The sequence below is a fragment of the Oncorhynchus masou genome, chromosome 32, assembly GCF_036934945.1.
Source record: "Oncorhynchus masou masou isolate Uvic2021 chromosome 32, UVic_Omas_1.1, whole genome shotgun sequence".
In the NCBI taxonomy this organism is placed as follows: domain Eukaryota; kingdom Metazoa; phylum Chordata; class Actinopteri; order Salmoniformes; family Salmonidae; genus Oncorhynchus; species Oncorhynchus masou.
In genome coordinates, this window is record NC_088243.1 from 53627080 (window position 1) to 53642948 (window position 15869).

Here is a 15869-nt window from a genome sequence, read left to right on the forward strand (position 1 = left end):
ACAAGTTGGACTATTGTACAATCATCTATTTTCTTGTTTACTTTCAGAATCAATAGGTTGGCACTAAGCGTAGATATAATTGGTTTCAGGATTTACAAACCTCAATAGTCAATCATATTTGCCTAATTCAATTGATTTCAGAAGCTGATTGGCCATAGTATGAAGGGGCACACAAACTTTCCTTATTTTCTTCTTATTTACTTACTCTTTATTTCTCATACCTGACCTTCAGTTATGTATTTCTCAGTCTGTTAAGTGTGGATATAATTTTGGAAGACTTTTGGTCATTCCTCAAAGACTATTGTTTTGAAATAAACTTTAGTTTAAATGGAAATAGTTTCCTGTTGTTTTCCATGACCATGTTTGAATTCACAGTTTGGCCTGATTACAAAAAGGATGTATTGGTCCCTAACAGTTATCAAGCACCATGCTGAAGCTAACCTTATAAATATTGGGTGGAAACTGAACAATGTCTTTCCCTGATTGTCATGTGGAGGAGTAACCTGCTAAGTTGCAGATCCCATTAATTTCCTATGGCTCTGATAACCGTCTCAACTTGACCTTTATAATATAGTCTAGATTTTAATGGCTTTGTAAGCTTTCTAATAATGCATCTAACATTTAGAAGCTCAGGGGAGAAGGATCTCAATCTCTCAGCTCAACCTGAATGGAGTTTAGCCCCTATACTATAGGGCTCTTCACTGTAATCCAGAGATGAGAGCACTGTGTGAACTTCTGCCACTCATGCTATCAAACGCCCCTATTGCCTTAATTACTTCATAAAGTGTGTATTTTTGCTTCTCAGTTTTGTCTGCTTTGCTTAGTTCACCAAATCCCCTCCAATGTTTCTCAAAAGAAAATATACAGTACCAGTCAAAAGTTTACACACCTACTCATTTAAGGGTTTTTCTTTATTTTACTATTTTCTACATTGTAGAATAATAGTTAATACATCAAAACTATGAAATAACACATTTGGAATCATGTAGTAACCAAAAAATGCCTTAGAATTCTTCGAAGTAGCCACCCTTTGCCTTGATGACAGCCTTGCACACTCTTGGCATTGTCTCAACCAGCTTCATGAGGAATGCTTTTCCAACAGACTTGAAGGAGTTCGCACGTATGCTGAGCACTTGTTGGCTGCTTTTCCTTCACTCTGCGGTCCAACTCATCCCTAACCAAGTCTCTTCTTTTTCTTGGTGTCCTTTTGTAGTGGTTTCATTGCAGAAATTTGACCATGAAGGCCTGATTCACGCAGCCTCCTCTGAACAGTTGATGTTGAGATGTGTCTGTTACTTGAACTCTGTGAAGCATTTATTTGGGCTGCAATTTCTGAGGCTGGTATCTCTCTAATGAACTTGTCCTCTACAGCACAGGTAACTCTGGGTCTTCTTTCCTGTGGTGGTCCTCATGAGAGCCAGTTTCATCACAGTGCTTGATGCTGTTTGCGACTGCACTTGAAGAAACTTTCAAAGTTCTTGAAATGTTCCGTATTGACTGACCTTCATGTCTTAAAGTAATGATGGACTGTCATTTCTCTTTGCTTATTTGAGCTGTTCTTAACATAATATGGACTTGGTCTTTTACCAAATAGGGCTATCATCTGTATAGCACCCCTACCTTGTCACAACACAACTGATTGGCTCAAACACATTAAGAAGGAAAGAAATTCTACACATTTTTAAGAAGGTACACCGGTTAGTTGAAATGCATTCCAGGTGACTACCGCATGAGGCTGGTTGAGAGAATGCCAAGAGTGTGCAAAGCTGTCATCAAGGCAAAGCTTGGCCACTTTGAAGAATCTCAAATTTGTTACTACATGATTCCCTATGTGTTATTTCATAGTTTTGATGTCTTCACATAGTGTTGATGTCTTCTACAATGTAGAACATTTTCAAAATAAAGAAAAACCTTGGAATGAGTAGTGTCTAAACGTTTGACTGGTACTATATATATTTTAAAAGGCCAGCCTGTCAAAGTAAGGTAATTATTCAGCATATCCTTTACAGTTTAAGATGTTTTGTTTAGGATACCTGTTGCCATTTAACTAAAATAAGCACTGTCTCTCTGCAGGGAAATGGGTTTACTAGTAGTGTCGGCTAATTGCTCTTTCGGGAGGGTTTTATGACCAACACTCCCTCCTTTCCCAGCAGCTCCCTCCTTTTCTCTTTTAAGCTGTGAGCCACAGGTTAGCGTTTAAAAAAAATCATGAGTCTTGTTCTGGATGCAGCTCTGCAGAGTGGTCACTTGCTGGGACAGCCGCCAAGTCATAAAATCGGATTTTTAACCTAACCTTAACTCTAAACTTAATCCCATTGCTAACCCTAATCTTAAATGTAGACCAAAAAGCACATTTTTGTTTTCATGTATTTTTACAAAATTGTCACTTTGCACCTGGCCAATCTAGCAGAAGTTACTCAGTTCTGCCTCAAAGACAATATTCATCCCAATACATTTAAGTCAATTAGAATAGACACTCTTATCCAGAGCAACGAAGGTAAAGTGCCTTGCTCAAGGGCACGTCAACAGAATTTTCATCTAGTCAGCTCAGGGATTCAAACCAGTGAACTTTCAGTTACTGGCCCAACACTCTTAACTGCTAGAGCCGGGGGAAGAGGTGGAGAGAGAGCGATACCAGAGTTCCACTGGGCTGATGCTGATGGTGACTCCTCCAGGCATGGGCCTGTACAAAGAGTCTCAGACAGAGTTTGACTGCTGATATAGGATAAATTTAGCCTTTTAGAGCATGATGAATTGCATTATACGGACAGGGACGGACCTAGATTTTAGAGTCTGAGACGCTTTTTGAGCTATGGAGGGAGATGGAGTTCACTGCACTGAGCCATGGCTAGAAATACAGGCATGTTTGATCTCCTACCATGCTGATGTGGCTCCTCTGGTCCCTCTGAAACATCACAGAGCAGAACTGACCATTGAGGCAGAACTTGGTTGTTAAACCTGTTTGTCCATTACTGCAACTCTAGTGATGGACAGATTATCAATGGTCCAATGGTGTGTTACATAAGAGGCAAACGAAGCGGTCTTCTGGTCAGGCTCCGGAGACGGGCACATCGCCCCACACTCCCTAGCATACTACTCGCCAATGTCCAGTCTCTTGACAACAAGGTTGATGAAATCCGAGCAAGGGTAGCATTCCAGAGGGACATCAGGGACAGTAACGGTCTTTGCTTCACAGAAACATGGCTCACTCGAGAGACGCTATCGGAGTCGGTGCAGCCAGCTGGTTTCTCCACGCATCGCGCCGACAGAAACAAACATCTTTCTGGTAAGAAGAGGGGCGGGGGCGTATGCTTTATGGTTAACGAGACGTGGTGTGGTCACAACAACATACAGGAACTCAAGTCCTTCCGTTCACCTGATTTAGAATTCCTCACAATCAAATGTCGACCGCATTATCTACCAAGGGAATTCTCTTCGATTATAATCACAGCCGTATATATTCCCCCCCAAGCAGACACATCGATGGCTCTGAACGAACTTTATTTGACTCTTTGCAAACGGGAATCCATATATCCTGAGGCTGCATTCATTGTAGCTGGGGATTTTAACAAGGCTAATCTGAAAACAAGACTCCCTAAATTGTATCAGCATATCGATTGCGCAACCAGGGCCGGTAAAACCTTGGATCATTGCTATTCTAACTTCCCCGATGCATATAAGGCCCTCCCCCGTCCTCCTTTCGGGAAAAGCTGACCACGACTCCATTTTGTTGCTCCCTGCCTACAGACAGAAGCTAAAACAAGAAGCTCCCACACTGAGGTCTGTTCAACGCTGGTCCGACCAATCTGATTCCACGCTCCAAGACTGCTTCCATCACGTGGACTGGGATATGTTTCTTATTGCGTCAGACAACAACATTAACGAATACGCTGATTCCGTGAGCGAGTTCATTAGAACGTGCGTTGAAGATGTCGTTCCCAAAGCAACGATTAAAACATTCCCAAGCCAGAAACCGTGGATTGATGGCAACATTCGCATGAAACTGAAAGCGCGAACCACTGCTTTTAATCAGGGCAAGGTGACCGGAAACATGACCGAATACAAACAGTGTAGCTATTCCCTCCGCAAGGCAATCAAACAAGCTATGCGTCAGTATAGAGACAAAGTAGAATCACAATTCAACGGCTCAGACACAAGAGGTATGTGGCAGGGTCTACAGTCAATCACGGATTACAAAAAGAAAACCAGCCCAGTCACGGACCAGGATGCCTTGCTCCCAGGCAGACTAAATAACTTTTTTGTCCGCTTTGAGGACAATACAGTGCCACTGACACGGCCCGCAACCAAAACATGCGGACTCTCCTTCACTGCAGCCGAGGTGAGTAAAACATTTAAACGTGTTAACCCTCGCAAGGCTGCAGGCCCAGACGGCATCCCCAGCCGCGCCCCCAGAGCATGCGCAGACCAGCTGGCTGGTGTGTTTACGGACATATTCAATCGATCCCTATCCCAGTCTGCTGTTCCCACATGATTCAAGAGGGCCACCATTGTTCCTGTTCCCAAGAAAGCTAAGGCAACTGAGCTAAACGACTACCGCCCCGTAGCACTCACCTCCGTCATCATGAAGTGCTTTGAGGGACTAGTCAAGGACCATATCACCTCCACCCTACCTGACACCCACCCCAATTTGCTTACCGCCCAAATAGGTCCACAGACGATGCAATCTCAACCACACTGCACACTGCCCTAACCCATCTGGACAAGAGGAATACCTATGTGAGAATGCTGTTCATTGACTACAGCTCAGCATTTAACACCTTAGTACCCTCCAAACTCGTCATCAAGCTCGAGACCCTGGGTCTCGACCCCGCCCTGTGCAACTGGGTACTGGACATCCTGGCGGGCCGCCCCCAGGTGGTGAGGGTAGGTAACAACATCTCCACCCCGCTGATCCTCAACACTGGGGCCCCACAAGGGTGCGTTCTGAGCCCTCTCCTGTACTCCCTGTTCACCCACGACTGCGTGGCCACGCACGCCTCCAACTCAATCATCAAGTTTGCGGACGACACAACAGTGGTAGGCTTGATTACCAACAACGACGAGACGGCCTATAGGGAGGAGGTGAGGGCCCTCGGAGTGTGGTATCAGGAAAATAACCTCACACTCAACGTCAACAAAACTAAGGAGATGATTGTGGACTTCAGGAAACAGCAGAGGGAACACCCCCCTATCCACATCGATGGAACAGTAGTGGAGAGGGTAGTAAGTTTTAAGTTCCTCGGCGTACACATCACAGACAAACTGAATTGGTCCACCCACACAGACAGCATTGTGAAGAAGGCGTAGCAGCGCCTCTTCAACATCAGGAGGCTGAAGAAATTCGGCTTGTCACCAAAAGCACTCACAAACTTCTACAGATGCGCAATCGAGAGCATCCTGTTGGGCTGTATCACTGCCTGGTACGGCAACTGCTCCACCCACAACCGTAAGGCTCTCCAGAGGGTAGTGAGGTCTGCACAACGCATCACCGGGGGCAAACTACCTGCCCTCAAGGACACCTGCACCACCCGATGTCACAGGAAGGCCATAGAGATCATCAAGGACAACAACCACCCGAGCCACTGCCTGTTCACCCCGCTATCATCCAGAAGGCGAGTTCAGTACAGGTGCATCACAGCTGCGACCGAGAGACTGAAAAACAGCTTCTTTCTCAAGGCCATCAGACTGTTAAACAGCCACCACTAACATTGAGTGTCTGCTGCCAACATACTGACTCAACTCCAGCCACTTTAATAATGGGAATTGATGTAAAATATATCACTAGCCACTTTAAACAATGCTACTTAAAATAATGTTTACATACCCTACATTATTTATCTCATATGTATGCGTATATACTGTACTCTATATCATCTACTGCATCTTTATGTAATACATGTATCACTAGCCACTTTTAACTATGCCACTTTGTTTACATACTCATCTCATATGTATATACTGTACTCGATACCATCTACTGCATCTTGCCCATGCCGCTCTGTACCATCACTCATTCATATATCTTTATGTACATATTCTTTATCCCTTTACACTTGTGTGTATAAGCTAGTAGTTTTGGAATTGTTAGCTAGATTACTCATTGGTTATTACTGCATTGTCGGAACTAGAAGCACAAGCATTTTGCTACACTCGCATTAACATCTGCTAACCATGTGTATGTGACAAATAACATTTGATTTGATTTGATTTGATTCCTAGTGGATCAATGTGAGATCGATCCAGATCCACCATACCTTCAAACTCACAGCAAATTATATATTTTCATAACCTTCAGTCATTTTGGTTCTATTCTTTCAGATACTAATTCATGATTATGCTTCGTAATTCCTCCAGTCTAGACATAAGTGAGTTGATTTCTTCTGAATGTGTATTTGTTCAGTTTGGGACCACACTTTGCAAAAAAAGTGAGTGAAGGACTATTCTGACTGCGAGGGATATTGAAAACATCTTTCACTCACCACACAGTCTTATTTTTCATGTCAAACACCCCACAATGAAACCACTGCCAAGCACAAATCATAAATCACAAAGCCATATTTTGTGTGGCTCAGTCGGTAGAGCATGGCACTTCCAATGCCAGAGTTGTGGGTTTGATTCCCACTGGGGACCAGTATGAAAGTGTATGCAGTAGCTGTGGATAAGAACGTCTGCTAAATGTAAAAATAAAAGAAATTATATTTGACTGGAGAAATGCATAACTTGTCAAAAAGACTTTCATGATCTAAGGCCAGGTGTTTCCCCTGGAATAAAGCTCTGTTCTATACCTCTGTCATGGTTTATAGACAGTTATATCATTGGATACTCTGATGCTTTTATCTCAGCACAATCAATCTGAGCTATGTCTGTTTTTCGATGTATTCTACTACATTGTTTTAGCAGGAGTAGAAGACACTGATCGATAGAGGACTGTGGTTCCAATAGTTTCTATTTACTGGACTCAGCGCAGTTTGTCAGTAGCCAGGAGGATCCACTGTTGCCGTGGCAATTGTCATTGTGTGTTCCCTTCCTTCCCACCTTGCAAAAACACTTATGGTTAAATTGGATCACAAATCAAGCTAGCTCCAACGATGAAAAATGGGCCTGTTTTCCACATAATCTGATATAGTCAAATTCTAATTACCAGTAGGATAAAACGTGTTGACTGGATATACTTCTGAGTGGAACATCAAGTGGCTAGTGTTGAGCACTTGATGGTAATGGTTTTGTCTGATTTGACAATGGGATTTACAGCCTTAAAACCTAACAGAGCATGCGTAAAAATACGCCTGATTGGAGTTCTCACTTCCGTTTATCAGGGGAAACAGAATTTAAGTTGAATTTTTTTGTGTATTGATATTCTAGTTTTGCCCCTTTAGGGCACCTGTAACCCCCCCTTGCTTACCTACATTGAAATGCTTGGAATGTTCTTCCTGTGAAATGCATTAAACAATGCCCACGTTCATTTCTACTCCTGTCTCATGTCCTGTCCTTACAATAGTTGTATAAGTAATACAGTGTGCTATACAACAAAACTGGCGACGAGGATGAAACGTTCTCACGTTTGTGCTCATTATCTTCGGCAGAAAGTTTGAGTTAAATTCGTTACTTTCTTTGCTGTAGAAGGACACAAACAAAACGTGGAGCAAGCCAGTCGAGTGATGCTAGCTAGCATTTGATATCACAGCAACGAGAGCCTCGATTGATAGGATGAGTTTCGCTGCAGGAGAAAGTGAAGTCATCATGAGTTAAAAGAAGAAAAAAAAGGTCTGAAAGTAAGGGACCGTCTGAAAAATGTGAGAAAGAAAAATAAACCGAAAATGTCTGCATTGGTTGGAAATATAGGGACATTTGATGAATCTGTGGAACAATGGAGTTCTTACACAGAACGTTTTGAGTACTTTGTGTTGGCAAATGGAATTAAAGTAGAAGTCGTTGTGCCAACATTTTTGACTGAATGTTTCCCCCCATAACAATCTACTGCGCAGCCTAGCAACGCCTGAAAAACCTGGTGATAAATCATATGATGAAATTGTGGCTACCTTAAAAGGACATTCTCCCAAACCACTGATAATCGCAGAGAGATTCAGGTTTCATAAGAGAAATCAAGAGGAGAGGGAATCAATCTCACAGTTTGTGTCTGTATTGAAACAGTTATCTGAACACTGTGAATTTGGGAGACCAATGAGTGACACTATACATGATAAGTTAGCGTGTGGCATGCGCATCAAGGCAATTCAGAAGTGCCTTTTTACTGAGAGTAACTTAACCTCTTACATCTATGGGGGCGCTATTTCATTTTTGGATGAAAAACGTTCCCGTTTTAAACAAGATATTTTGTCACAAAAAGATGCTCGACTATGCATATAATTGCTACCGTTCGAAAGAAAACAGTCTGACGTGTCCAGAAATACAAAGATATTCTCTGTGCGTCCCCTAGAACGTGAGCTTCAGGCAAAACCAAGATGAGATGGCATCCAGGAAATGACAAGGATTTTTGAGGCTCTGTTTTCCATGGTCTCCTTATATGGCTGTGAATGCAAGAGGAGTGAGTCAACCCTTTCTGTCGTTTCCCCAAGGTGTCTGCAGCATTGTGACGTATTTTACCACGTGTCCGCCCGGTGTCCTGCGCCGAAATTGGTGCGCAAAAGTCACCTGCCAGTATTTTTCCATGCGATACAGAGAGGAAAGCAAGCTTCCACGAACTGCATGTCAATGAAGAGATATGTGAAAAAACACCTTGAGGACTGATTCCAAACAACGTTTGCCATGTTTCGGTCGATATTATGTAGTTAATCCGGAAAAAGTTTTACGTTGTAGGTGACTGAATTTTCGGTTCGTTTCGGTAGCCAGACGCAATGTAGAAAACGGAACGATTTCTCCTACACACAGACGCTTTCAGGAAACACTGCGCATTTGGTATGTAACTGAGAGTCTCCTCATTGAAAACATCAGAAGCTCTTCAAAGGTAAATGATTTTATTTATTTGGTTATCTGGTTTTTGTGAAAATGTTGCGTGCTACATGCTACTCAAAATGCTATGCTAGCTTTGCATACTCTTACACAAATTAGTCAATTTCTATGGTTCAAAAGCATATTTTGAAAATCTGAGATGACAGTGTTGTTAAGAAAAGGCTAAGCTTGAGAGCAGACGCATTATTTTCATTTTATTTGCGATTTTCAGAAATCGTTAACGTTGCGTTATGCTAATGAGCCTGAGGCTTTAGTCACAAACCCGGATCCGGGATGGGGAGTTTCAAGAAGTTAACATCGCAGAGAGCAATAGAAGTGAGTACTTCAATGGAAATGGCAAATAAAGACGCACAACTAAGTGCATCGACCCAAGTGCATAAGATGTCTGCGGAGTTTAAAAAAAAACAAGACAGGAGGTGGGAAACCAGGTCACCAAGCAGAGGAGTGTTGGTGCAAAGACTTAGACTGCAAAGGTGGTTGAAAAAAGGGTCACATTGAACGTACATGTAAAAACAAAAAGAGACAATCAAACAAAAGTACTGAACAAAGGAAAAGCGACTTCAGGAAGTACAAAAAGAAAGTGCATAAAATGGAGCACACAGAGGATGAACAAAGTGATACCCTGTCTGAAGGGGAAGAATCTTTGTATGTTTTGTCCATTTCAGACAATGGACACGGATACTGGGTGACACCGCTACTGGATGGAAACGCAGTACGGATGCAAGTGGACACTGGAGCAGCCATATCTTTGCTGTCTGAGGCTGTATACAAGGAGAAACTACATCACCTTGCACTACAGCCCACAAAGATAACGCTGAAAACATACACAGGTGAGATAGTTACAGTGGAGCTCTTCAAACAGAAGGTAAAGCTACCACTATACATTGTGAAAGGAAACCATCCAGCATTGCTAGGATGCAAATGGCAGGAGAATATCAAACTAAACTGTCAGGAAATTCACATGGTTGCAAAAGAGGACACAAACCTACAAGGGATATTGAGTTTAACATGCGGATGTGTTCAAAGGAGAACTTGGCAGTATGAAAGACGAAACAGTAAAGTTGACCTTGAAACCAGACAGCAAGCCAAAATTCTTCAAAGCTCGACCTGTCCCATACGCCATAAACCATAACCAAAAGTTGAAATTGATCTAAACAGACTAGTCGAGAGTGGCGTATTGGATCCAGTGAATGTTAGTGAAAGGGCCACACCCGTGGTTCCAGTCATAAAATAAAATGGATTACTCAGGCTCTGTGGTGATTTCAAAGTCATCATTAACCCAGTGCTGTTGAAATATATCCACTACCCCTCATTGACAACCTCTTTTCTGGTTTAGCTCGAGGACAAAAATTCAGTAAGATAGACCTGACATAAGTCTATCTACAGATGCATGTGGACCAAGAGTCACAAGAACAGTTGACCGTAGGACTGTACATGTACCCGAGGCTTCCTTTTGGTATCACCTCAGCTCATTCCTTGTTTCAGAGAGCTGTGGACCAGATACTGAGCGGGCTCACTGCAGTCCAATGTTATCTCGCTGATCATCACCGGCAAAGACGAGTAGGAGCACCTGAGAAACCTGAACGCTACACTACAGAGATTGGAGGAGTACTGTCTGAGGGTCCAGAAGGACAAATGCAAGTTTTTCCAGCCCTCTGTTGAGTGCCTGGGCCACGTCATCGACAGTTCCGGGCTCCACAAGGCCCAATCGAAGGTGAAGGCCATTGCGGAAGCTCCACAGAACATCAGTCAACTGAGATCATTCTTAGGACTACTGACATACTACCCAAAGTTTGTGCCAAACCTAACTAGCATGTTAAAGCCACTGCATGAACTTTTGAACAAAACCATACAGTGGAAGTGGACAGACAGACGTGAGGAGGCCTTCAAGAAAGTGAAAACAGCCTTTGCTCAGTCAGAGGCCCTAACCCACTTCAACCCCAACTTGCCATTACAGTTGGCATGTGGTGCATCGCCTTATGGCATTGGTGTGGTTGTCTCACACATCATGTCATCAGGTGAAGAAAGGCCAATTGCTTTCGCATCATGGACCGCCAGGCTGCCTAGCGCTACTCACTCCTGCCACCATCATTACGCACACCTGCTTCCCTCGTCACACGCATTAGCGATTCATTGCACTCACCTGGACTCAATCACCTGTGTTTATTTCCTCCCCTATATCTGTCTGTTCCCCAGCTCTGTTTCCCGCTTCAGCATTTATTGTCGTATGTCTCTGTATTACCCGGTTCTGATACTGTTCCTATCCTATTCCATGTCTGTGCAAAATTAAATGTTCACTCTCCATACCTGCTTGTCATCTCCAGCGTTGTTTCTTACAAAGATGAATATTGGCCTACATTATTATTGGTTTACAAGGGGCAATGTTACAGCCATTTCTAGTTCATTCATACACACATTGAATGCTCTATATTCTGTAACACTTTTAAAACCAAATACTAGACATCTATAAACATTTATACTCTCAAAACTGTTTATAAATGCACCCTCTCTCTGCATTTGGGATTAAATAAAAGCTATGATCCATTTCACTTTTAAATCAAATCTAAATGTATTGAGCCTGCCTGCTGTTCTATACCTTTCCCCACCTCACCCCACCTCACTGGATCATTGACCCCTGCCTTCCCTGACCCTGAGACTGCCTGCCGTTCTGGATCTTTTGCACCCTCTCTGGATTACTGACCTCTGCCTGCCTTTGTCCTGTCGTTTACCTGCCCCTGTACTAGAAATACACTTTTGTTTCTTCAAACACTGCCTGCATCTGGGTCATACCCGAAACCTGATAGGTTAGTATGTAATACTATAAAAGGACTAACATGGAGAATATATTAAGAAATAGGATATACAGGCATCTCTGGAAAAATTCCTTAATTGTATTTCATATTTTACAGATGCTAAACTGTTCAATCGTCTATATTGTGATGACAAATGACCATGGCAGACACAAGCATAAGAGAAATTGCATATGTCTATTCTGTTCTAACTCTCAACAGTAAATTGAGACCCCGACTGAGTTCCAAAAAACATATAGATTTTTTTAGCAGTTTTAAAGGAGGTTTTCTGCAGTTCTACACATTTTGCTATGGAGCAGAGAGAACATTTTGTAATTTAAAAAAATCATTAATGCAATTCTACTCATTTTTACATGATGTATGCCATGTTAATGTTATCTGAGAAGGACTAACAAAATCGATGGGGGACCTCTGGAAGTCAGGGCCCCTGGGCACGTGTCACAATGCTGCAGACCCTCCAGAAAGCGCGTGACCTTCTGACATCACATAAGGAGACAATAGAAAACAGAGCCTCAAAAATCATTTCCTGGATTACTTTGCCAAGTTTAGATAGCTATCAATTAAAGTCGAGCATCTTTTTGTGACAAAATATCTTGTTTAACGTTTTTACCATCTTAATTGTATTTTTACAGATGCTAAACTTTTATTGTGATGACAAATGACCATGGCAGACACAAGCATAAGAGAAAAAAACTCTCAACAGTTTGTGTCATATAGATTTTTTCATTACACATTTTGCTCAGCAGAGTCATTAGGCACATGATGTATGCCATGTGTTGAATGTCACTACAAGTTTAGATAGCTGGTTAAACTAATTTACCATCTTTTTTTCTTTTTTAAAAATGTGTCTCATTTCAGGTCTAGGCATGTGTTGAATGTCACTACTTCACAGGAAAGTCATTTGAACATTTGAGCCATTTGAGCTTTTTTTTAAAAATCTAAATGCGTTTTGGTTAGAAATGCCTTCTGCACAACATGTGAATTTGTATCCCATCTGGAAATACGAATACAACTGTTAAATTAAGAGACTAGTTGGTTATGCCACAGAAAAGGACAGGAACCATCCCACTATAGCCATTATTGGCTGAGATAATGGATGAGCTGGACATGCAAAGAGATGAGTTCGGATTGTTCTGCCATCTAGCACGCTTCTGTCTATAACATGAGCTGGTCAGTATGTATAGGTAATCCTTTCTAATGTGGCTTTTGTGAAAGATACCACACACTTTCTGGAGGACAGAGTTTTCAAATCAGTGGAATGTACGTTGACATTAGAATATGATAGCTAAGGAGATGGATACAATTCTGCTGTTTGATTGTAAATGTGCAGACCTAGTCGAAAAGAGAACACACAGAAGGCTGTTGTATAAAACACTTGTCTCCGGATTACATCTTCAAACTAAGGCAACCATGGCATCTGTGAAAATAAAAGAGAGCCGCACACTCTTGGAGCTCAGATGCAAAAATTTAATACGAACGTACCCTGAGCCAGCACCTCGTCTTAATAGGTGTGCGTTTCTTTTTCTTCTAAACCATGGCATCTGTGACAGAGGGAGAAGCATCCATCCATGTAAATGGGTAAGAGATTCTAGCTAGCTTCATTTTCAGATATTACACATTTTTAATTTGGTCAGAAAGTCACTTTCATTTCAAGTTAAAGCGTACTGTTAGCTAGCTAGCTTACGTTAGCTGACTGGCTCGCTAGCTAATGTTATGTGCTAGTTATAGCCTTATAGCACTGCTAGTTATAGCCTAATGTTAGCTATCTAGCTAACATTGAAGCTGGTTGGTTATTTACCTGCAGATTCATGCAAGGTAGTAACGTATGAGTTGGGATTATGGTTCATTGTTTAGCTAGATAACGAGCTAATCAATGAAGGGCCTTGGTCAGGGAGGTGACCAAGAACCCGAAGGTCACTCTGACAGAGCTCCAGAGTTCCTCTATGGAGATGGGAGAAACTTCCAGAAGGACAACCTTCTCCGCTTCACTCCACCGATCAGGTCTTTATGTTAGAGTGGACTGCTCTGGACCTCAGACCGGGGCGAAGGTTCACCTTCCAACAGGAAAACGACCCTAAGCACACAGCCAAGACAACGCAGGAGTGGCTAGGGACAAGTCTCTGAATGTCCTTGAATGGCCCAGCCAGAGCCCAAACTTGATGTTTTTATGGGCTCCTAACCAATTGTGCTATTTTGTGTGTTTTTTCACATGGTTTGTAACTTTTTTTGTACATAATGTTGCTGCTACTATCTCATATGTGTGAAAAGAGCTTCTGGATATCAAAACAGTGATTACTCACCTGAAGGACAAAGATCTTGTTTAAAGCCTGTTGGGGCTAGGAGGCAGCATTTTCACTTTTGGATGAAAGGTGTGCTGCCTCCTACTCTTTCCCAGATGGGAATATATGCATATTATTATTACTGGTGGATAGAAAACACTCTGACGTTTCTAAAACTGTTTGAATTATGTATGTGAGTATAACAGAACTCATATGGCAGACAAAAACCTGAGAAGAAATCCAAACAGGAAGTGAAAACAGTGCCATTTGATGTCCATCTTAGATATGGATGAGCATGTACTTCCTATGGCTTCCACAATATATCACCGTCTTTAGATTCTGGTTTTATGATTCTACTATAAAGGAGGGGCTCATAATAGCTCTTTGAGTGTGTGGTCTGTCAGAAAGCCTCGGTCTCATTGCGCGCGGTCACGAGAGAGTGTTCTTGCATTCCAATGCGTCTCTTCAGACAATGAAATTCTCCGGTTGTAACCTTATTTCTTATTAATGTTTAAAACATCCTAAATATGGATTGCATACATCATTTGACTTGTTTCTACGACCTGTAACATAACTTTTTGAGTTTTTGTCTGGAGGAATTGCTCGTGCTTTTTGAGGATTGAATGCTGGGCTGAACAAGCTAACAACAAGTGGCTAAATGATGGGCTTTTTGGAACTTTATGGAACAAAAGTTTATTCATTTATTGTCGAACTGGGATTCCTGGAACTGCCTTCTGATGAAAATATTCAAAGGTAAGTGAATGTTTATAGTGTTTTTTGTAGCTTCTGACACCAAAATGGCGGCTATTTCTCTGGGTTCTGAGCGCCGTTCTCAGATTATTCTTTTTCCGTAAAGTTTATTTTTATTTTTATCTGACACAGCGGTTGCATAGAGGATATGTTTATCTTTCATTCTGTGAATAACACTTGCATCTTTTATCAATGTTTATTGTGAGTATTTCTGCAAAATCACCGGATGTTTTGGAATCAAAACATTACTGCACGTAACGCGTCAATGTAAACTGAGATTTTTTATATATATATATATATATATATATATATATATATATATATATATATATATATATATATACATATATATATTTGCATATTATTGAACAAAACACACAACACATGTATAACATGATGTCCTATGAGTGTCATCTGATGGAGATAATCAAAGGTTAGTGATTCATTTATCTATATTTATGCTTTTGTGACTGAAAAATCGCTGTGTGTGTTTTTGAATTTGGTGGTCATCTAACATAAATATATGTTGCGTTTTCGACTGTAAAAAATTTCAAAAAATCGGACACAATGGGTAGATTAAGATGTTTATCTTTCATTTGCTGTATTGGACTTGTTAATGTGTGAAAGTTAAATATTTCTAAATAATATTTTTTCATCTGAATGGGAGGGGGTGTTCCCTTTATGGAACTCCTTGTGCCCCCTAGCCCCAACAGGTTTTAAGTCCGACGCAAAGGATATACTGCTTCTCCGAGAGCAAGCCCAAATCCCAGTCATTAGCATGAACAATATATGGAAAGACAGGGGGTGGAAATCTGGATGCCTTGTGAGAATTTGTCAGGGAGTGGGTATCCCACCTCTACCATTCGTTCTATTGGCCAACGTGCAATGATCTCCATTTGAGACTATCCTACCAACGGGACATTAGAAACTGTAATATCTTTTGTTTCACCAAAATGTAGCTGAACGACAACACAGCTACATCTGGTAAGAAGAGGGGTGGTGGTGTGTGTCTATTTGTCAATAACAGCTGGTGCGTGATGTCTAATATTAACCTCTTGCG